A 23,621-nucleotide genomic window follows, 5' to 3' on the forward strand; every position below is an offset into this window, starting at 1 on the left:
TAGTTTGATCATTCTTTGGCATTGCCTTTCTTTGGGATTGGAATGAAAACTGACCTTTTCCAGTCCTGTTGCCACTGCTAAGTTTCTCAAATTTGCTGGAATATTGAGTGCAGCACTTTCACAGCATCATCTGTCAGGATTTGAAATAGCTCAACTAGAATTTCATCACCTCCATTAGCTTTGTTCATAGTGATGCTTTCTAAGGCCCACTTGACTTCACATTCCAGGATATCTGGCTCTAGGTGAGTGATCACATCATCGTGATTATCTTGGTCTTGAAGATCTTTTTTGTATAGTTCTTCTGTCTATTCTTCCCACCTCTTCTTAATATCTTTTGCTTCTGTTAAGTCCATAGCATTTCTGTTCTTTATCAAGCCCATCTTTGCATGAAATGTTCCCTTGGTATCTCTAATTTTCTTGAAGAGATCTCTAGTCTTTCCTATTCTGTTGTTTTCTTCTATTTCTTTGCATTGATCACTGAGGAAGACTTTCTTATCCCTCCTTGCTATTCTTTGTAACTGCATTCAGATGGGTATATCTTTCCTTTTCTCCTTTTCCTTTAGCTTCTCTTCTTTTCTCAGCTATTTATAAGACCTCCTCAGACAACCATTTTGCTTTTTTTGCATTTCTTTTTCTTGTGGATGGTCATGATCAATGCCTCCTGTACAATGTCACAAACCTCCATCCATAGTTCAGGCACTCTATCAGTCTAATCCCTTGATTCTATTTGTTCTTTCCATTGTATAACCATAAAGGATTTGACTTAGGTCATACCTGAATGGTCTTGTGGTTTTCCCTACTTTCTTCAATTTAATCTGAATTTGGCAAAAGGAATTCATGATGTGAGTCACAGTCAGCTCCCAATCTTGTTTTTTGCTGACTGTATAGAGCTTCTTCACCTTTGGCTGTAAAGAATACAATCAATCTGATTTTGGTATTGACCATCTAGTGATATCCATTTATAGAGTCTCATAAACCTCATAATATTTATTAATATCAACTTTATAGAGACTAGCCTTTTGCACATCTAACTAAAGTTTAACATTAAGAAAGAAGAAGTGAAGTCACTTAGTCATGTCCGACTCTTTGTGACCCCATGGACTCTAACCTACTAGCCTCCTCCATCCATGGGATTTTCCAGGGAAGAATACTAGAGTGAGCTGCCATTTCCTTCTCCAGGGGATCTTCCCAACCCAGGGGTCAAATCTGGGTCTCCTGCACTGCAGGGAGACTCTTTACCATCTGAGCCACCAGCAAAGACATTAAGACAACAAGACTGGACATCAGGTTATCTGAAACTCAGTCCCTATCCTAACATCACTTACTATAAGTGTGATCACTTACTATATAGTACTCTGCTATATGTAAATAATAATTAACTGGTCCTGATTCATTAAAATATATAATCTCAGTCTTGTGCAAGTCACTTCTGTGTTAGATGACTAATTCCATGGAAATGAATACTTATTCTCATTTAAATCTTTGAATGCTACTACCAGTAATCATGTCTTTATGTCTTGGTTTGACTCAGTTTACAAATTTGATGTTTAACTAACATGCATAGTTTGAATCAGGGTATCCAAAGGCAGAGGGCTAGCATGAGTCAGGTTTAAAAACAGGAATAGAAAGAAAGGAAGGAAAGAAGGAAGGAAGACACCTAACTTGGGAAGAAGATAAATAATAAGGTTGTAGAAAGGTTGAAGAAGATAAATAATAATGTTGCAGGGCTCCCTAACCTTGAGCCCAAACTAACCTTGAGTCAGCAAAATGGTGATAATTAACTCATTGAAAAAGATTATTTGCAGTCCTCCAGGCCTAGGTTCTGTTCTGTTTCTGTTTTCTCTCTGGCCCTGACTCTGTTACTGATTGACATGTACTGGTGGCTGATTTACTGATTACATAATTATGGAAGAAACTGTTTCTTTCACAGAGGAAAGAGCATTGGCATGCAGTTAGGATATCCAAGTTCTCAACCATACTCCGTTGCTCCTTTGCTGTAACCTGCCACAAATTATTAGTACTCTTTGGGCTTCAATTTTTTCTGCCAAATGAGAGGGTTGGATTTTATGATATATGAGATCCCTTCTAGTTCTGTCATTCATTGTCTCTAAGAAGGAATATCAGACTTTCTGAGAAAGTACAGGTACATTAATGCAAGTGTGTGGGACACTGGGGGAATAGTAAGGCACAAATTATCTGGGGTAGATTAGTGAAGGCCAAAGAAGGTTATAACTTGAAAGAAGCAAAGATTAAAGGCTGATATGCTTTATGATTGCTGATAATACACCCAGGCCCCTTTGTTTATCCTTCACTTATGTGGACACCTATGGACCATGCAGATTAGTACCATAGTCAGAGGACAGCTAGTAAAGATAAGAATAGGCACCAGAACTAAATTCAGTTAAAATGAGAAGTAAGAAACATCTAACCCCTTCCCTTGCTCTTCCCAGAAAGTTCAATTAGAAATTGGTTCAAGGAGAGGAATCAAGATGGCAGAATAGGAGGACATGGAATTCACCTCTCTTCACAAGTACATCAAGAATATACCTAAAAATGGAACAATTCTCACAAAGCACCTGTTGAACACTAGCGGAAGACTTTGTACATCTAAAAGAATAAGAAAAATCCCCATACCACTGAAAAAAAAAATTAAAGAGGAAACAAGAAGGATCCATCACACTTTGTGGGAAGCTGAAAGTGAAGAGAAGTTCCCACACTCAGAAAAGCCTCTTCACAGTGGGGAAATAAACTGGGGTGGAAAGGAAACTTCAGGCAGGCTGGAGGGGAACACAGAAATCAGTCAGTCTGTGGGAGGCTGAACAGTGTAAGAAGTGTGCTTATGGTTCATACCACAACCTGGCATACCCCAGCCTGAGCCATGTGTCTCCTGATAAGAAGGGAGTTTGGGTGCTGGGAAGTGGGGTTTGAAGAGCAGACCCAGTGAAAGTAAAGCTGTTGGTGTCCTAAAGGACAGCTGAAGTGACAGCCTGAAGGGATGGGAGTGAGGAGATCCACAACTGAGAGAGTTTATGGAAGAAGCCTGGGCCACCGTAGAAGCAATATGTCATTGTTGACTGGTGTTCAAGGGGCAGGGCCACCATTGCAACCTCTTTACCCACCAACTGGTCCCTTCCTTCATGGGCACTGGGAAGGACACCTGTTTGAGTAGGCTCACTCCTCAAGCCAAAGCCTCCTCCACACATGCAGGCTCTGGGGTTCTGATCATCTCCATCCTGAAAGCCTCCTTTGGCCATGCAAGCTCCAGTGGACCTGCGAGGCTTTTTGAGAGTCAACCCTGGGCACCCCAGCCTGAAATGGTAATCTGGCAATGCTAGTACAGGCAGAGTGTTAAAACATGGGGTTAAGAGAGCAGATCTGGGGAGACGACTGCCATTGGCTGTGTGGAGATAACCTAAAGGGATGGAAATGAGGGGTTCTGGGAAATGAAGTGAGGGGCTCCACTGCCAAGAATGCTCCTAAAGGAAACATTGTCTGCCTTGGAAATATAACACGATTTTTTAGTGGTGCACAAGGGGCATAGCCACTATCCTGGTCTCTCTCCCCACACACCAGCTCTTGCATCCATTGGCGCTAGGAAGGACTCCCATCAAAGAAAGTGTGCCACAGTCTGTTGCAACTTCCTGCCAGTCTCTGCCACTTCAGGTTCTTTATGCACACCCCAATTGTGCCTGCCTTATTCCTCCCTGGCCTGAGTGAGTAACTGTGTCCCAGTAAGTTGCTACTTTTGCTCCTGATCCCCTGGGTGGAGAACATACTCCTGAAGGTAGTCCATAGGCAGAGGTGGGGGAAAAGACAAAGCTGAATCCTAGGGGTTGTGCAACCAAAGAAGAGCAACAGAAATCTCTCTGTGCAGCTTCACAAGTGGTGAATTAAATCTCTGAAGTCAGCATGATAAACCCTGCCTCTTGGGAATATCTGAATGGACAACAAATGCTCCCACAACTGAGACTGGTCTAGTCTTAGCATCTGTGGAAGTTGAGGACAAGTACACAAGGGAGCTGGGTCAGATCAAAGTTGGAGCTGACCCCACAGTGCCCACAGTACATCCAGAGACCTACCTAAAGGTACTGGAAGACCTCCTGGGGAGGTGAGGCTTAGTTGTGACACTGACAGCAGAGGACTCAGGAAAATAATATTATCACTATTATGTATGTTTCATTGTGTTCTTCTGTTTTATTATTTTCTTTAAAATTTTTCAATATATTTATATTTTATTAATTTTTACTTTGCTGCATTTTCTCTTGTTTTTTTTTTTGTTTGTTTGTTTGTTTGTCTTACCTTTTTAATCTTTTATTTCAAATATTTTTTGTGTTTTTTTTTGCCTTTATTCTTTTATTTTTTGTTTTTCTCGTTCTTTGTTTTCTTGCTTTTTGTTTCCTTTATTTTTTTGTTTGCTTCTTTTTTTTTTTTTTTTTTTTTGGTTTCATTTTGTTTTGATCATTTATCTTCAGTTCTGTTTGTCTGATTGTTTTCTTCTTTAGCTGTTACTTTTATTATTGATGTTTATGTTTGGTTTTATTTTTCTGTTTGCTTTCTTTTTCTGGCCATGTTATGTGGCTTGTAGAGTCTTTTTTCCCCTGCCAGAGGTTGGGCTTTAGCCTACAGGGTGGAAGTGGTGAGTCAACGGCTCTGGACCACCAGTGAATTCCCAGGCCCAGGAAATATGAATTGGTGTGGGGTCTCCCAAAGGTCTCCATCTCAGCACCAAGACCTGGCACCACCCAATAGCCTACAGGCTCCAGTGGAGGATGCCTCACATTAAACAACCAGGAAGATAGAAACACAGCCCCATCCAGCAGCAGACAGGCTGAGTAAAGCTGTATGGAGCTAACAGAGACCCCCAAACACACAAACCCAAGTGGTCCTGCCAATCAGAGGGACAAGGCTTAGCTCCAGCCACCAGAGTACAAGAACCAGTCCCTCCCAACAAGAGGCCAACACAAGGCCATGAACCAATCACAAGCACCAGGAGGCAGACTGTAGAAGAGGAAATATGACCCTGCAACCTGTTGCAAAGTATACCACAAACAGTAACTTAGACAAAATGAGATGACAAAGAAATATGTTACAGATGAAGGAGCAAGGTAAAAACACACAAGACTTAATAAATGAAGAGGAAATAGGCAATCTACCTTAAAAAGTATTCGGAGTAATTATAGTAAAGATGATCCATTATCTTGGAGATAGAAAAAAGACATGGCTCAGGAAGATAAAAGACATTTTTAACAAGGGCCTAGAAAAACTAAAGAACAAGCAAACAGTGATGAAAAACACAATAACTGAGCTGAAAAGTGGACTAGAATGAATCAATAGCAGAATAACTAAGGCGGTAGAATGGATAAGTGAATTGGAAGGTAGAATGATAGAAATAATTGCTACAAAGTAGAAAAAAGAAAAAAATGAAAAGTAATGAGGGCAGTCTCAGAGACTTCTGGGATATTTTAAACACAGAGACATTCAAATAATAGAAGTCCCAGAAGAAAAAAAGGACTTTGAGAAAGCATTTGGAGATTATAAATGAAACTTCCATAACATGGGAAAGGAATTAATCAGCCAAGTCTGGGAAGTGCAGAGAGTCCCATACAGGATAAACCTGAGGAGAAACACACTGGGACTTATATTAATCAAACTAACAAAAAATAAATACAAAGAAATATATTAAAAGCAACAAGAGAAAAGCACAAGGGAATCCCCATAAGGTTAAGAGCTGGGGATTTTTGGCAGAAACTCTGTAGACCAAAAGAAAATGGTTTAATATATTTAAAGAGATTAAAGAGAGAAAAACTACAACAAATATTAATATACCCAGCAAAGATCTCATTCAAATTTGATGGAGAAATCAAAACCATTACAAACAAGTGAAAGCTAAGATAATTTAGCACCACCAAATCAGATTTACAAGAAATGCTAGGCAGGAAGAAAAAGATCTACAAAAACAAAGTCAGAACAATTAAGAGGAACATACATATCAATAATTACCTTAAATGTAAAGGGATTAAAGTTTCAACCAAAGGACACAGACTGCCTGGATGAATATAAAAACAAGATCTGTACATGTGCTGTTTAGAAGAAACACACACTTCGGATACATACAGATTGAAAATGAGGGGATGGAAAAAGATATTCCATGCAAATGGAAAAAAAAAGAAAGTGGAAGTAACTATATCAGACAAAGTGAAAATTAAAGTCACTCAGTTATATCTGACTCTTTGCCATACCATGGACTATACAGTCCATGGAATTCTCCAGGCCAGAAAACTGGAGTGCCTTTCCCTTCTCCATGGGATTTTCCCAACCTAGGGATCAAAGCCAGGTCTACCACATTGCAGGCAGATTCTTTACCAGCTGAGCCACAAGGGAAGCCCAAGAAAACTGGAGTGGATGGCCTATCCCTTCTCCAATCCAGGAATCAAACCAGGGTCTCCTGCATTGCAAGAGGATTCTTTACTAACTGAGTTAAGAGGGAAGCCCATATCAGATAAAATAGACTTTAAGATAAAGACTGTTACAAGAGACTGGGCTTCCCAGGTGGTGCTAGTGGTAAAGAACCTGACTGCCAGTGTTAGAGACAGAAGAGACTTGTGTTCTATCTCTGGGTCAGGAAGATCCCCTGGAGAAGGAAATGGCAACTCACTCAAGTATTCTTGCCTGGGAAATCTCATAGACAGAGAAGCCTGGTGGGCTACAGTCCATACAGTTGCAAAGAGTCAGACATGACTTAGTGGTTAAGCACAAGAGATTAGGAAGGACACTATGAAATAATCAAGGGATAAAGCCAAAAAGGACATATAACAATTGTAAAAATATATTCAACAGACATAGGTACACCTCAATACATAAGGCAAATGTTAAAAGTCATGAAAAGAGAAATCAACCATGATATAATAATAGTGGGAAACATTAACACCCTGCTTACAATAGTGGACAGATCAGACAGAATACAAATAAGGATACAAGCTTTAAATTACACATTAGACCAGATAGACTTAATTGATATTTATAGAGCATTCCATCTAAAAACATCAGAATACACTGTCTTCTCAAGTGCACATAGAACATTCTCCAGAATAGATCTCATCTTCGATAACAAATCAAGCCTTGGTAAATTAATGAAATTAAATCATATCAAGCATCTATTCTGATCACGATGCTATGAGATTAGATATCGATTACAGGGAAAAGACAAAAAAAAGAAAACTGTAAAAACATGGGGGAAAATAACTAAATAACTAAGAGATCACTGAAAAAATCAAATAAATATATATCTAGAAACAAATGACAATGGAAACAAGATAATAAAAAACCTATGGGATGCAGGAAAAACCGTTTCAAGAAGGAACTATGTAACAATTCAATCCTACCTTAAGTAATAAGAAAAAAAAAAAAAAACCTTCTAATAAACCTCCTAACCTTACACAGAAAACATTAGAGAAAGAACAACAAAAACAAAAGACCCAAAGTTAGTAAAAGGAAAGAAATCACAAAGATCAGAACAGAAATAAAAAGAAAAAAAAAAAAACAATAGCAATGATCAATAAAAGTAAAATCTGGTTCTTTGAGAAGATAAATAAATGGATAAACCATTAGCCAGACTCGTCAAGAAAAAAAAGAGAGAGGACTGAAATCAGTAACATTAGAAATGAAAAAGGAGAACACATAACTGACACCACAGAAATACAAAGGATCATAAAAGACTACTACAAACAACTATATACCAATAAAATGGACCACTTGGAAGAAATGGACAAATCCATAGGACAGTACAAACTTCCAAGACTCGACCAGAAGAAATAGAAAATATGAACAGACCAATCACAAGCATGGAAAGTTATACTGTGATTAAACATCTTCCAACAAACAAAAGCCCAGGACTAGATGTTTCTAGAGTTAAATTCTATCAAACATTTTGACAAGAGCTGACACCTATTCTTCTCAAACTCTTCAAAAAAAAAAATACTATCACAGAGAAGAACACTCCCAGGCTCATTCTACAAGATCACCATCAGCATGATTAAAAAAATCAGACAAAGATATTACTGTAAAAGAAACTTAGAAGTCAATGTCACTGATGAACACAGACAAAAATTCCTCAAGAAAATACTAGCAAAGTGAACTAACAACACATTAAAAGGATCACGTACTATGGTCAAGTGGGGTTTATCCCAGGGATGCAAAAGTGGATTCTTCAATATATGCACATCAATCAATGTGATACACAATATTAACAAACTGAGGGATAAAAACCACAAGATCAACTCAGTGGGTGCAGAAAAAGCTTTTGAAAATATTCAACACCAATTTATTATATACAAAAAAATAACTCTCAAGAAAATGGGCATAGAGGGAACCTATCTCAACATAATGAAGGCCATATAAAAGAAACCCACAGCAAACATCATTCTCAATGGTGAAAAACTGAAAGCTTTTCCCCTAAGATCAGAAATGAACAAGGATGTCCACTCTCACCAGTATTATTCAACATAGTTTTGGAAGTCCTAGCCAGGACTATCAGACAACAAGAAGAAATAAAAAGAATCAAAAATGGAAAAAAAAAGAAGTAAAATTGTCATTGTTTGCAAATGACATGATACTGTATATAGAAAATTCTAAAGATGCCACCAGAAAACAACCAGAGCTAATAAATGAACCTAGTAAAGTGTCAGGATACAAAACTAATACACAGAAACCTCTTGCATTCCTATAACCTAACAACAAATATCAGAAAGTGAAATCATGGAAACAACCCCATTTACATTCCAACAAAAGAATAAAATACCTAGGAATAAACCTACTTAAGGAGGTAAAAGACCAATAGTCATAAAACTGAAAGATACTGATGAAAGAAATCAAAGATGACACCATCAAATAGAGAAATATACCTGTTCTTGGACTGGAAGGATAAATATTGTGATAATAACTATCTTTCCCAAATCAACATAAAAATTCAATGTAGTTCAGTTCAGTCGCTCAGTCGTGTACGACTCCTTGTGACCCCATGAACCACAGCACATCAGGCCTCTCTGTCCATCACCAACTCCCGGAGTCCACCCAAATCCATGTCCATCGAGTCGGTGATGCCATCCAACCATCTCATCCTCTGTTGTCCACTTCTCCTGCTGCCTTCAATCTGTCCCAACATCAGGGTCTTTTCAAATGAGTCAGTTCTTCACATCAGGTGGCCAAAGTATTGGAGTTTCAGCTTCAACATCAAACTTTCAAATGAACACCCAGGAATGATCTCTTTTAGGATGGACTGGTTGGATCTCCTTGCAGTCCAATGCACTCTCAAGAGTCTTCTCCAACACCACAGTTCAAAAGTATCAATTCTTTGGTGCCCAGCTTTCTATTTAGTCCACTCTCACATCCATGCATGACCAGTGGAAAAACCATAGCCTTGACTAGACAGACCTTTGTTGGCCAAGTAATGTCTCTGCTTTTTAATATGCTGTCTAGGTTGGTCATGGAGAAGGCAATGGCACCCTACTCCAGTACTCTTGCCTGGAAAATCCCATGGACAGACGAGCCTGGGGGCTGCTGTCCATGGGGTTGCACAGAGTCTGACACGACTGAAGCCACTTAGTATCAGCAGCGGCAGGTTGGTCATAACTTTCCTTCCGAGGACTAAGCGTCTTTTAATTTCATGGCTGCAGTCACCATCTGCAGTGATTTTGGAGCCCAGAAAAATTAAGTCTGACACTGTTTCCACTGTTTCCCCATCTATTTGCCATGAAGTGATAGGACCAGATGCCATGATCTTAGTTTTCTGAATGTTGAGCTTTAAGCCAACTTTTTCACTCTCCTCCTTCACTTTCATCAAGAGACTCTTCAGTTCTTCTTCACTTTCTGCCATAAGGGTGGTGTCATCTGCATATCTGAGGTTATTGATATTTCTCCTGGCAATCTTGATTCCAGCTTGTGCTTCATCCAGCCCAGCCTTTCTCATGATGTACTCTGCATATAAATTAAATAATCAGGGTGACAAGATACAGCCTTGACATACTCCTTTTCCTATTTGGAACCAGTCTGTTGTTTCATGTCCAGTTCTAACTGTTGCTTCCTGACCTACATACAGGTTTCTCAAGAGGCAAGTCAGGTGGTCTGATATTCCCATCACTTTCAGAATTTTATACAGTTTGTTGTGATCCACACAGTCAAAGGCTTTGGCATAGTCAATAAAGCAGAAAGAGATGTTTTTCTGGAACTCTCCTGCCTTTTTGATGATCCAGTGGATGTTGGCAATTTGATCTCTGCTTCCTCTGTCTTTTCTAAAACCAGCTTTAACATCTGGAAGTTCATGGTTCATGTATTGCTGAAGCCTGGCTTGGAGAATTTTAAGCATTACTTTATTAGCATGTGAGATGAGTGCAATTGTGTAGTAGTTTGAGCATTCTTTGACCTTGCCTTTCTTTAGGATTGGAATGAAAACTGACCTTTTCCAGTCCTGTGGCCACTGCTGAGTTTTCCAAATTTGATGGCAAATTGAGTGCAGCACTTTCACAGCATCATCCTTCAGGATTTGAAGTAGCTCAACTGGAATTCCATCGCCTCCACCAGCTTTGTTCGTAGTGATGCTTCCTAAGGCCCACTTGACTTCACATTCCAAGATGTCTGGCTGTAGGTGAGTGATCACACCATCATGATTATGTGGGTAGTGAAGATCTTTTTTGTACAGTTCTTCTGTGTATTCTTGCCACCTCTTCCTAATATGTTCTGCTTCTGTTAGGTCCATACCTTTTCTGTCCTTTCATTGTGCCCATCTTTGCATGAAATGTTCCCTTGGTATCTCTAATTTTCTTGAAGAGTTCTCTAGGCTTCCACATTCTATTGTTTTTCTCTATTTCTTTGCATTGATCATTAAGGAATGCTTTCTTATCTCTCCTTGCTATTCTTTGGAACTTTGCATTCAAATGGGTATATCTATCCTTTTCTCCTTTGCTTTTCACTTCCCTTCTTTTCACAGCTATTTGTAAGGCCTCCTCAGACAGCCATTTTGCTTTTTTGCATTTCTTTTTCTTGGGAATGGTCTTGATTCCTGTCTCCTGAACAATGTCTTGAACCTACATCCATAGTTCATCAGGCACTTTGTCTATGAGATCACGTCCCTTAAATCTACTTCTCACTTCCACTGTATAGTCATAAGGGATTTGATTTAGGTCACACCTGAATGGCCAAATGGTTTTCTCCACTTTCTTCAATTTCAGTCTGTATTTGGCAATAAGGAGTTCATGATCTGAGCCACAGTCAGCTCCCGGTCTTGTTTTTACTGACGGTATAGAGTTTCTCTATCTTTGGCTTCAAAGAATATAATCCTTCTGATTTTGGTGTTGACCATCTGGTGATGTCCATGTGTAGAGTCTTCTCTTGTGTTGTTGGAAGAGGGTGTTTTCTATGACCAGTGTGTTCTCTTGAGAGAACTCTATTAGCCTTTGCTCTGTTTCATTCGGTACTCCAAGGTCAAATTTGACTGTTATTCCAGGGGTTTCTTGACTTCCTACTTTTGCATTCCAGGCCCTTATATTGAAAAGGACATCTTTTTTGGGTGTTAGTTCTAGAAGGTCTTGTAAGTCTTCATAGAACTGTTCAGCTTCAGTCTCTTCAGCATCATTGGTTGGGGCATAGGCTTGGATCACCATGATATTGAATGGTTTGCCTTGGAAATGAACAGAGATCATTCTGTTGTTTTTGAGATTGCATCCAAGTACTGCATTTTGGACTCTTATGTACTATGATGGCTACTCAATTTCTTCTAAGGGATTCCTGCTCACATAGTATAAATAATGGTCATCTGAGTTAAATTCACCCATTCCAGTCCATCTTAGTTCACTGATTCCTAGAATGTTGATGTTCACTCTTGTCATCTCCTGTTTGACCACTTCCAATTTGCCTTCATTCATGGACCTAACATTCCAGGTTCCTATGCAACATTGCTCTTTACAGCATCCAACCTTGCTTCTTTCACCAATCCCATCCATAACTGGGTGTTGTTTTTGCTTTGGCTCCATCCCTTCATTCTTTCTTGATTTACTTCTCCACTGATCTCCAGTAGCATACTGGGCACCTACCAACCTGGGGAGTTCCTCTTTCAGTGTCCTATATTTTTGCCTTTTCATACTGTTTATGGGATTCTCAAGGAAAGAATACTGAAGTGGTTTGCCATTCCCTTCTCCAGTGGACCACATTCTGTCAGACCTCTCTCCACCATGACCTGTCCGTCTTGGGTGGCCCCACAGGGCATGGCTTAGTTTCATTGAGTTAGACCAGGCTCTGGTCCATGCGATCAGATTGGTTAATTGTCTGTGACTGTCGTTTCAGTCTGTCTGCCCTCTGATGCCCTCTCTCAGTGCCTGCTGTATTACTTGGTTTTCTCTTACTTTTGATGTGTGGTATCTCTTCACGGCTGCTCCAGCAAAGCGCAGCCACTGTTCCTTACCTTGGACTTTGGGTTCAAGCAATCTTTGTCAAATTACCAATTCCATTTTTCACATAATAAGCAGGAAAAAAATCACAGTTTTTATGGAAATACAAATAACCAAAATTAGCCAAAACTATCTTGAGAAAGAAAAACACAGCTGGAAGTATTCACAACTATCACTTCAAACTACACTATAAAACTACAGTCATCAAGACAGTATAGCCCTGTCAGAAAAATAGAAATATAGATAAATAGAACAGGATTAAAGCCCAGAGGAAAATCCAATGCTCAGTGGTCACCTAATCTATGACAGAGTTGGCAAGAATATACAACGGAGAAAAGACAGTCTTCTCAGTAGGTGTTTCTGGAAAACTTGACAGCTAAAATTAAAATAATGAAATTAGAACAGACTCTAACACTATACATAAAAATAATCTCAAAGTGACTTAAAGACCTAACTAAAGGTAATGTCAGCACTCTAAATCTTTTCGAGGAAATCATTGGCAGAACACTCTTTGATATAAATCACAGAAGTTCTTTTTTGACCCACTTTCTAGATTAATGAAAATAAAAACAAATATAAAGAACTGGTATCTAATTAAACTTAACAGCTTTGCATAGTCAGTTCAGTTCAGTTTAGTTGCTCACATGTCTGACTGTTTGTGACCCCATGGACTGCTGCTCATCAGGCCTTCTTGCCCATCATCAACTCTTGGAGCCTGCTGAAACTCATGTCTATTGAATCGGTGATTCCATCCAACCATCTCATCCTCTGTCGTCCCCTTCTCCTCCTGCCTTCAATCTTTCCCAGCATCAGGGTCTTTTCAAATGAGTCAGCTATTTGCATCAGGTGGCCAAAGTATTAGAGTTTCAGCTTCAGCATCAGTTCTTCCAATGAATATTCAGGACTGATTTCCTTTAGGACTGACTGGTTGGATTTCCTTGCAGACCAAGGGACTCTCGAGAGTCTTCTCCAACACTACGATTGAAAAACATCAATTCTTCGGCCCTCAGCATTCTTTATAGTTCAACTCTCACATCCATACATGACTACTGGAGAAACCATAGCCTTGACTAGATGGACCTTTGGTGGCAAAATAATGTCTCTGTTTTTTAACATACTCTCTAGGTTGGTCATAACTTCTATTCCAAGGAGCAAGTTTCTTTTAATTTCATGGCTGCAGTCACCATCTGCAGTGATTTTGGAGCCCCCCTCCCAAAATAAAGTCTCTCACTGTTTCCATTGTTTCCCCATCTATTTGCCATGATGGGATGGGACCAGATGCCATGATCTTCGTTTTCTGAATGTTGAGCTTTAAGCCAACTTTTTCACTCTGCTCTTTCACTTTCATTAAGAGGCTCTTTAGATCTTCTTCACTTTCTGCCATAATTGTGGTGTCATCTGCATATCTGAGGTTATTGATATTTCTCCCGGCAATCTTGATTCCAGTTTGTGGTTCATCAAGTCCAGCATTGCTCATGATGTACTCTGCATATAAGTTAAATAAGCAGGGTGACAATATACAGACTTGATATACTCCTTTAAAAAATCATTTTTGCCAGAGATAAATCCACGCACATATGGACATCTTATCTTTGACAAAGGAGGCAAGAATATGCAATGGATTAAAGACAATCTCTTTAACAAGTGGTGCTGGGAAAACTGGTCAATCACTTGTAAAAGAATGAAACTAGAGCACTTTCTAATACCATACACAAAAATAAACTCAAAATGGATTAAAGATCTAAATGTAAGAACAGAAACTATAAAACTCCTTGAGGAGAACATAGGCAAAATACTCTCCGACATACATCACAGCAGGATCCTCTATGACCCACCTCCCAGAATATTGGAAATAAAAACAAAAATAAACAAATGGGACCTAATTAAACTTAAAAGCTTTTGCGCAACAAAGGAAACTATAAGCAAGGTGAAAAGACAGCCTTCAGAATGGGAGAAAATAATAGCAAATGAAGCAACTGACAAACAACTAATCTCAAAAATATACAAGCAACTCCTACAGCTCAACTCCAGAAAAATAAATGACCCAATCAAAAAATTTGCCAAAGAACTAAATAGACATTTCTCCAAAGAAGACATACAGATGGCTAACAAACACATGAAAAGATGCTCAACATCACTCATTATCAGAGAACTGCAAATCAAAACCACAATGAGGTATCATTTCACACCAGTCAGAATGGCTGCAATCCAAAAGTCTACAAGCAATAAATGCTGGAGAGGGTGTGGAGGAAAGGGAACCCTCTTACACTGTTGGTCTGAATGCAAACTAGTACAGCCACTATGGAGAACAGTGTGGAGATTCCTTAAAAAACTGGAAATAGAACTGCCTTATGAACCAGCAATCCCACTGCTTGCATATACACTGAGGAAACCAGACTTGAAAGAGACACGTGTACCCCAGTGTTCATCACAACACTGTTTATAATAGCCAGGACATGGAAGCAACCTAGATGTCCATCAGCAGATGAATGGTAAGAAAGCTGTGGTACATATACACAATGGAGTATTACTCAGCCATTAAAAAGAATACATTTGAATCAGTTCTAATGAGGTGGATGAAACTGGAGCCTATTATACAGAGTGAAGTAAGCCAGAAAGAAAAACACCAATACAGTATACTAATGCATATATATGGAATTTAGAAAGATGGTAACAATAACCCTGTATACGAGACAGCAAAAGAGACACTGATATATAGAACTGTCTTTTGGACTCTGTGCGAGAGGGAGAGGGTGGGATGATTTGGGAGAATGGCATTGAAATATTGTATAATATCACATATGAAACGAGTCACCAGTCCAGGTTCGATGCATGATACTGGATGCTTGGGGCTGGTGCACTGGGACGACCCAGAGGGATGGTATGGAGAGGAAGGAGAGAGGAGGGTTCAGGATGGGGAACACATGTATACCTGTGGCAGATTCATTTTCATATATGGCAAAACCAATACAATATTGTGAAGTTAAATAAAATAAAATTTAAAAATATTTAAATAAAAGATTAAAAAAATGCAAAAAAAAAATCATTTTTGCCTAGTCACTGAAACCATAAACAAGAACAAAAGGTAAACCTCAGAATGGAAGGATATATTTGCAACTAAGCAACTGACAAGGGATTAATATACAAAATATACAAACAGCTCATGTATTTCAATATCAAAAGAAGCAAAAACCCATTTGAAAAATGACTGAAGAACTAAATAGACATTTCTATTAAAAAGTCATACAGATCGCCAACAAACATGAAAAGATTCTCAGTATCACTAATCATTAGAAAAATCCAAATCAAAACTACAGTGAGGTAACACCTCACAGCAGTCAGAATGGCTATCATCAAAAAATCTACAAAGAATAAATGCTAAAGAGGATGTGAAGAAAAGGTAACCCTCTTATACTCTTTGTGGGAATGTATATTGATATAGTTATTATGGAGAACAGTATTGAGGTTCCTTTAAAAGTAAAAAAAATAAAATAAAAAGAACTACCATATGACTCAGAAAACCCACTCCTGGGCATATATCCTAATAAAACCATAATTCCACAAGATACATGTACTCCAATGTTCATTGCAGCATTAATTTCAATAATCAGGATGTGGAGGCTACCTAAACGTTTATCAACACACGAATCAAGAAAGAAGATGTGGTACATATATATAATGGAATATTATTCAGCCACAAAAAGAAACTAATTTGTACCATTTGTAGAGAGAGGTGGATGGACCTAGAGACTGTCATAGAGAGTGAAATAAGTCAGAAAGAGAAAAACAAATACCGTGTAATATTGCATATATGTGGAATTTACAAAAATGACATGGATGTACTTATTAACAAAGCTGAAATAAAGACAGAGATGTAGAAAAAAAATGTGTGGATACCAAGTTGGGAAGTGTGGTGGGTTGAACTGGAAGACTGTGACTGATGTATATACCCTACCATATATAAAATAGATAACTAATGAGAATGAAGTTTATAACACAGGGTAATCTACTCAATGCTCTGTAGGTACCAAAATATGAAGGAAACCCTTCCTGTACATAGGAAACCCATCCTATGTATAAAAGAATGTATACATATAGTGGACTCACTTTCTTGTACAGCAGAAACAAACTCAATTTTGTAAAGCAACAATTCAGTAAAAATTAAAGAAATTTCTTCAAAACATTAATGCAAAAAGTTGGTAGCAAAACATTGTGCACATTACAATTTTAGTTTTGTTTATATAATTAATGGGGGAAAAAGCACACCAGAGTTGTAATAGTGATTATCTCAGAGCACAAATAACTTTCCTTTCTGTGCTTTTATGCATTTTAAAAATTGTTTTACTATAATATTCTTAATGGACTCCAGTTCAGTTCAGTTACCTAGTCATGCCTGACTCTTTATGAACCCATGCATTGCAGCACACCAGGCATCACCAATTAGCTTGCTCAAACTCAAGGCCATCGTCAGTGATGCCATCTAAACATCTCATCCTCAGTCATCCTCTTCTCTTCCTGCCTTCACTTTCCCAGCATCAGTGTGCTTTCCAGTGAGTCAGTTCTTTGCATCATGTGGCCAAAGTATTGGAGTTTCAGCTTCAGCAACAGTTCTTCCAAAGAATATTCAGGACTGATTTCCTTTAGGATTGACTGGTTTGATCTCCTTGCAGTTTCAGGGATTCTCAAGAGTCTTCTCCAACATCACACTTCAAAAGGATCAATTCTTCACCATTCAGCTTTCTTTATAGTCCAACTCTCACATACATACATGACTATTAGAAAAACCATAGCTTTGACTGGACAGACCTTTTTTGGTAAAGTAATGTCTCTGTTTTTTAAGAGCCTGTCTAGGTTGGTCGTATCTTTTCTTCCAAGGAACCAGCGTCTTTTAATTTCATGGCTGCAGTCACCATCTGCAGTAATTTTGGAGCCCCCCCCCAATAAAATCTGCCACTATTTCCATTGTTTCCTCATCTATTTGCCATGAAGTGATGGGACCAGATGCCATGATCTTAGTTTTTTGAATGTTGGGTTTTAAGTCAGCTTTTTTTGCTCTTCTCTTTCACTTTCGTCAAGAGGCTCTTTAGTTCTTCACTTTCTGCCATAAAGGTGGTGTTATCTGCACATCTGAGATTATTGATATTTCTCCTGGCAATCTTGATTCCAGCTTGTGGTTCATCCAGCCTGGTATTTTTCATGATGTATTCCGCATACAAGTTAAATAAGCAGGGTGACAATATACAGCCTTGACGTAATTCTTTCCCAATTTGGAACCAGCCCATTGTTCCATGTCGAGTTCTAACTGTTGCTTCTTGACCTGCATACCAATTTCTCAGAAGATAGGTAAGGTGGTCTCGTATTCCCATCTTTTGAAGAATTTTCCACAGTTTATTGTGATCCACACAGTCAAAGGCTTTGGTGTAGTCAATAAACCAAAAGTAGATTTTTTTTTCTGGAACTCTCTTGCTTTTTTGATGATCCAATGGATGTTAGCAATTGATTTTTGGTTCCTCTGCCTTTTCTAAAACCAGCTTGAACATCTGGAGGTTCATGGTTTATGTACTGTTGAAGTCTGGCTTGGAGAATTTTGAGCATTACTTTGCTAGTATGTGAGATTAATGCAATTGTGTGATCGTTTGAACATCCTTTGACATTGCTTTTCTTTGGGATTGGAATGAAAACTGACCTTTTCCAGTCCTGCGATCACTGCTGAGGTTTCCAAATATGCTGGCATATTGAATGCAGCACTTTCACAGCATCATCTTTTAGGATTTGAAATAGTTCAACTGGAATTCCATCACCTCCACTAGCTTTGTTCATAGTGATGCTTCCTAAGGCCCACTTGACTTCGCATTCCAGGATGTCTTATCCGGGTCATTAAGATCTTTCTTTTTAATAGTTCTGTGTATTCTTACCAACTCTCCTTAGTATCTTGCCACTTCACCTTAATATCCTCTTCTTCTTTTAGGTTCATACCGTTTCTGTCCTTTATTATGCCCTTCTTTGCATGAAATGTTACCTTAGTATCTCTGATTTTCTTGAACAGATCGCTCATCTTTCCCATTCTGTTGTTTTCCACTATATATTTGTTTGCTTTGTTTACTCTGGAAAGTTTCTTATCTCTCCTTGCTATTCTTTGGAACTGTTCATTCAAATGGAAATGTCATTCCTTTTCTCATTTGCCTTTCATTTCTCTTTTCTCAGTTATTTGTAAGACCTCCTTTGACAACTGTTTTGCGTTTTTGCACGTCTTTTTCCTGGGGATGGTCTTGATCACCACCTCCTGCACAAGGTCACAAACTTTCATTTATAGTTCTTCAGGCACTGTATCTACAGGGCGAATCCCTTGAATCTATTTGTCACTTCCACTGTATACTCATAAGGGATTTGATTTAGATCATACCTGAATCTTCTAGCAGATTTCTCTACTTTCTTCAATTTAAATCTGAATTTTGCACTGAGGAGTTCATGATTTGAGCCACAGTCCACTTCTGGTCTTTTCTGTTTGTTTGTTTTGGCTGACTGTATAGTGTTTCTCCATTTTTGGCTGCAAAGAATATAATTGATCTGATTTCCGTATTGACCATCTGGTGACGTCCATGTGTAGAGTCATCTCTTTTGTTGTTAGAAGTGGGTGTTTGTTATTACCAGTGCCTTCTATTGGCAAAACTCTGTTAGCTTTTGCCATGCTTCATTCAAGGCAAAAGACCAAACTTGCCTATTACTTCAGGTATCTCTTGACTTTCCTACTTTTCCATTCCATTTGTTGTTGTTGGTGGTGGTGCTGTTAGTTCTAGAAGGTCTTGTAGATCATCATGGAACTGTTCAATTCATCTCCTTCAGCCTTAGTGCTTGGGGCATAGACTTGGATTAGTGTGATATTGAATGGTTTGCATTGGAAATGAACAGAGATCAGTCTGTCATTTTTGAGACTGCAACCAAGTCCTGCATTTTAGAACCGTTTGTTGACTATGAGGGCTACTCCATTTCTTCTAAGGGATTCTTGCCCACAGTAGTAGATATAATGGTCATCTGTATTAAATTCGCATATTTTGGTCCATTTTAGTTCACTGATTCCTAAAATGTTGATGTTCACTATTGCTACTCCTGTTTGACCATTCCCAATTTACCTTGATTCATGGACCTAAAATTCCAGGTTATTATGCAATACTGTTCTTTACAGCATCAGACATTACTTCCATCACCAGTCACATCCACACCTGGGCATTTCCACTTTGGCTCTGTCTCTTCATTCTTTGTGGAGTAATTTCTCCACTCTTCTCCAGTAGCATATTGGGCATCTACTGACCTGGGAAGTTTCATCTTTAGGTGTCACATCTTTTTTATTTTCATACAGTTCTTGGGGTTCTCAAGGCAAGAATACTGAAGTAGTTTGCTATTCCATTCTCATTCTCACGTTTTATCAGAACTCTACCATGACCACTCAGTCTTGATAGCCCTACAGGGAATGGCTCATGGTTTCATTGAGCTAGACAAGGATGAAGCAGGGCAAATGCTAATAGAGTTCTACCAAGAGAACACACTGGTCATAGCAAACACTCTCTTCCAACGACACAAGAGAAGACTCTACACATGGACATCACCAGATGGTCAACACCAAAATCAGATTGATTATATTCTTTGCAGCCAAAGAAGGAGAAACTCTATACAGTCAGCAAAAACAAGACCAGGAGCTGACTGTGGCTCAGATCATGAACTCCTTATTGCCAAATTCAGACTGAAATTGAAGAAAGTGGAGAAAACCACTCGGCCATTCAGATATGACCTAAATCATATCCCTTATGACTATACAGTGGAAGTGAGAAATAGATTTAAGGGACTAGATCTGATAGACAGAGTGCCTGATGAACTATGGATGGAGGTTCATGACATTGTACAGGAGACAGGAATCAAGACCATCCCCAAGAAAAAGAAATCCAAAAAAGCAAAATGGTTGTCTGAAGAGGCCTTACAAATAGCTGTGAAAAGAAGGGAAGCAAAAAGCAAAGGAGAAAAAGAAAGATATACCCATTTGAATGCAGAGTTCCAAAGAATAGCAAGGAGAGATAAGAAAGACTTCCTCAGCCATCAATGCAAATAATTAGAGGAAAACAATAGAATGGGAAAGACTAGAGGTCTCTTCAAGAAAATTAGAGATACCAAGGGAACATTTCATGCAAACATGGGCTCAATAAAGGACAGAAATGGTAGGGACCTAACAGAAGCAGAAGATATTAAGAAGAGGTGGCAAGAATACACAGAAGAACTGTACAAAAAAGATCTTCAGCGTTGGTCCGGGGCCCACTCCCCCCACTGCCCATGGGCCGGGCCGCCACGCCCCCGCCAGGTTCTTCTGCGGGGGCCCTGCATGTGGAGCTGTCATCTCAGCAGTGACATCTTCAGAACATTGCTGCCTGGAACATTGTTAATAGCCATCAGCTCCTTGATACCTACTTCACACTTCACTTGTGTAACAGTGAAAAGGTATACAAAGAATTTTATAGGAGTGAAGTGATTAAGAATTCCTTGAATACAATATGGTGGAGTCTTGATTTTGGAATAATGCCAGACTGTCTGGATACATCTGTGTCTTGTTTTGTGGTAAAGATATGGGGTGGAAAGGAGGACATCTACCAGCTGTTGACTGAATGGAAATCTGTTTGGACTGGTTTAAATACCTGGGTCAGCAGATTCATGCCCGCAACCAGAATGAAATAATTCTGGGGCTGAATGATGGCTAATATGGTGCTCCATTTGAACATAAGGGTTATTCAAATGCTCAGAAGAATATTCGTCATCAGGTGCATCAGAACTGTGTTTGAAATTCTTATGATGTCTTCTCTTTGCTGCAGCTTCATAGAGCCCAGTGTGCAATTAAACAGACTCAGGTAACTTCAGAAAATTGGAAAGGGAATTGACGAAAAAACTAAAACTCACATCTACAAGCAATGGGCTGAAAAAAGAAAGTGAGTGTCTGCAATTAAAAATTTTGGTGCTTCGAAATGAACTGGAAAGACAGAAGAAAGCTTTGGGACAGGAAGTAGTCTTGCTGCATAAAGAAAAAATTGCATTACAGAACAAAGGAAGTACATTTTCAGCTGAGCACCTCAAGCTTCAACTCCAAAAGGAATCCCTAAATGAGTTGAGAAAGGAGTGCACTGTGAAAAGAGAACTCTTTCTGAAGACTAATGCTCAGTTGACAATTCGTTGCAGGCAGTTACTATCTGAGCTTTCCTACATTTACCCTATTGATTTGAATGAGCATAAAGATTACTTTGTATGTGGTGTCAAGTTGCCCAATTCTGAGGACTTCCAAGCAAAAGATGATGGAGGCATTGCTGTTGCCCTTGGTTATACTGCACATATGGTATCCATGATCTCCTTTTTCCTACAAGTGCCCATCCTGTAATTCATAAGGGATCTAGATCAACAATCAATGATAATATTAATGACAAGCTGACTGAAAAGGAGAGAGAGTTTCGATTATGCGCAAAAGGAGGAGAGAAGTTGTAGTTTGATTACGGTGTCTATCTTCTGAAACAAAAATAGAGCACAGCTAAGATATCAACATGAACTAGGGACTCCAGACTTGAGGCAAACCCTTTCTAACCTGAAAAACTTCATGGAGCATGGACTAACGGTCAGGTGTGACAGACATCACACCTCCAGTGCAAACCCTGTTCCAAAGAGACAAAACTCCATATTTGGGGTGCAGATGTAGGTTTCTCTGGGGGAATCCCTTCACCAGACAAAGGATACTGGAAACGGGCCAGCTCAGAGAGTGAGAGAGTCCAGTACAGAACCCCTCCCCCCAGTCATAACTCTGCACTTGTCCAGCCTGTGACCCTTGTGCCCTCCACAGGAGAATCTGACAGAAAGACAGCATCTGTCTTCCTCCTTGGACACCTCCTTGGACCTCTCCAAAGAAAACAAGAAAAAAAAAGGGGGGGTAGATCTGGGTGACAGCTTAAATGGAGGCCACATGAGTGTGAAAACTAGCCAGGAGCAAGGACAAACCCTCTCGGGGCCTCCGGCCACAATCAACAGCACCCTCCTGCCCAGTGAGTAGGCCAGCTTGTCTGGCGCCCAGCTCCCCGGGGGCTTCCACCCAGTCTCGGAAGCTGTGCTCTGCTTCACCGTGGAACAAGCAGAAGAGATCATTGGAATGGAAGCCACAGGCTTCACCTCAGGCGATCAGCTGGAAGCATTTAACTGCATCCCCGTGGACAGTGCTGTGGCAGTGGAGTGTGATGAACAAGTTCTGGGAGAGTTTGAAGAGTTCTCCCGAAGGATCTATGCACTGAACGAAAATGTATCCAGTTTCCGCAGGCCACGTAGGAGTTCTGATAAGTGAAGCAAGCGGACAGATGGTAGGACCAGGATGGAGTCACTGCTTGAAATGAGGATAAAGCTGCACTGGTTACCCTTTGTAGTAATTATGACACAAAATGAATATTAATGGAGGATATTCCTCAGAAAAATAGACTTTGTGAATCAAGGAGGGACTCAGGATCATTGTCTATCAATGGGCCAGATAAAGTTAGATTTTGCTTGCAAGATTTTGCTTTTCAGGCCTGACAATTGTTTTAAGGCAAAAGTCACTCTCTAGCTTGAGTCACCTTATAAGCATTTGTCTGCTTTTTTATTTACACTTATATGTTATCCTCAGAGGGAAGATGATAATATATAGATAATATAATGAACTAGCCTTTAGATTTTCATTGGATTTGCCCTCACCATAGTTTATGAAACTTTTGGGAAAATTGAATATTCAGTGGTCTCCTATAAAAGGCCCATTGGCCTCTGCCCCCAAGCTCCACAGTCAACCCAGCTGTTATGCCATTGGGGCAGTAGATGCCTTGTGCATCCTGACCCCAGAGAACATCACATTTGCTGGTTCTTTAATGCAGTTGCCATGACCTTCCACCTCTTTCAGTCAGCCATAACTTTGATGCAGCCCTCAGATTATATGAAAAACCTCACCTCTGGAGGATCCTAGGGGACCCTCAAGGACACTCCCCCCAAGGTTACTATAGTCAGACTATATCAAGTTCCCTCTGGGGGCCAAAGTTTTTATGTGGGTAGATGCTGTTGTCAAAAACTGGGTGTGCTTTCTGGCAATGTTCACTGTATAGATATCCCTATATGTAAATCCCATGTCAATTTATTAAATTTCAGTGGAAA

The 23,621-nt window shown here is 39.4% G+C and overlaps 1 pseudogene; it reads left to right on the top strand.

Moving 5' to 3' along the window:
- LOC147340685 (UV radiation resistance-associated gene protein pseudogene) overlaps window positions 1–22,806 on the top strand; it is a 37,982-nt pseudogene extending 15,176 nt beyond the window's left edge.
- Window positions 22,807–23,621: the final 815 nt, after the last annotated feature.

This window comes from Bos grunniens, chromosome X, assembly GCF_055505025.1.
Source record: "Bos grunniens cultivar Pamir isolate PY7600 chromosome X, Bosgru_T2T1.0, whole genome shotgun sequence".
Taxonomy (NCBI): Eukaryota; Metazoa; Chordata; class Mammalia; order Artiodactyla; family Bovidae; genus Bos; species Bos grunniens.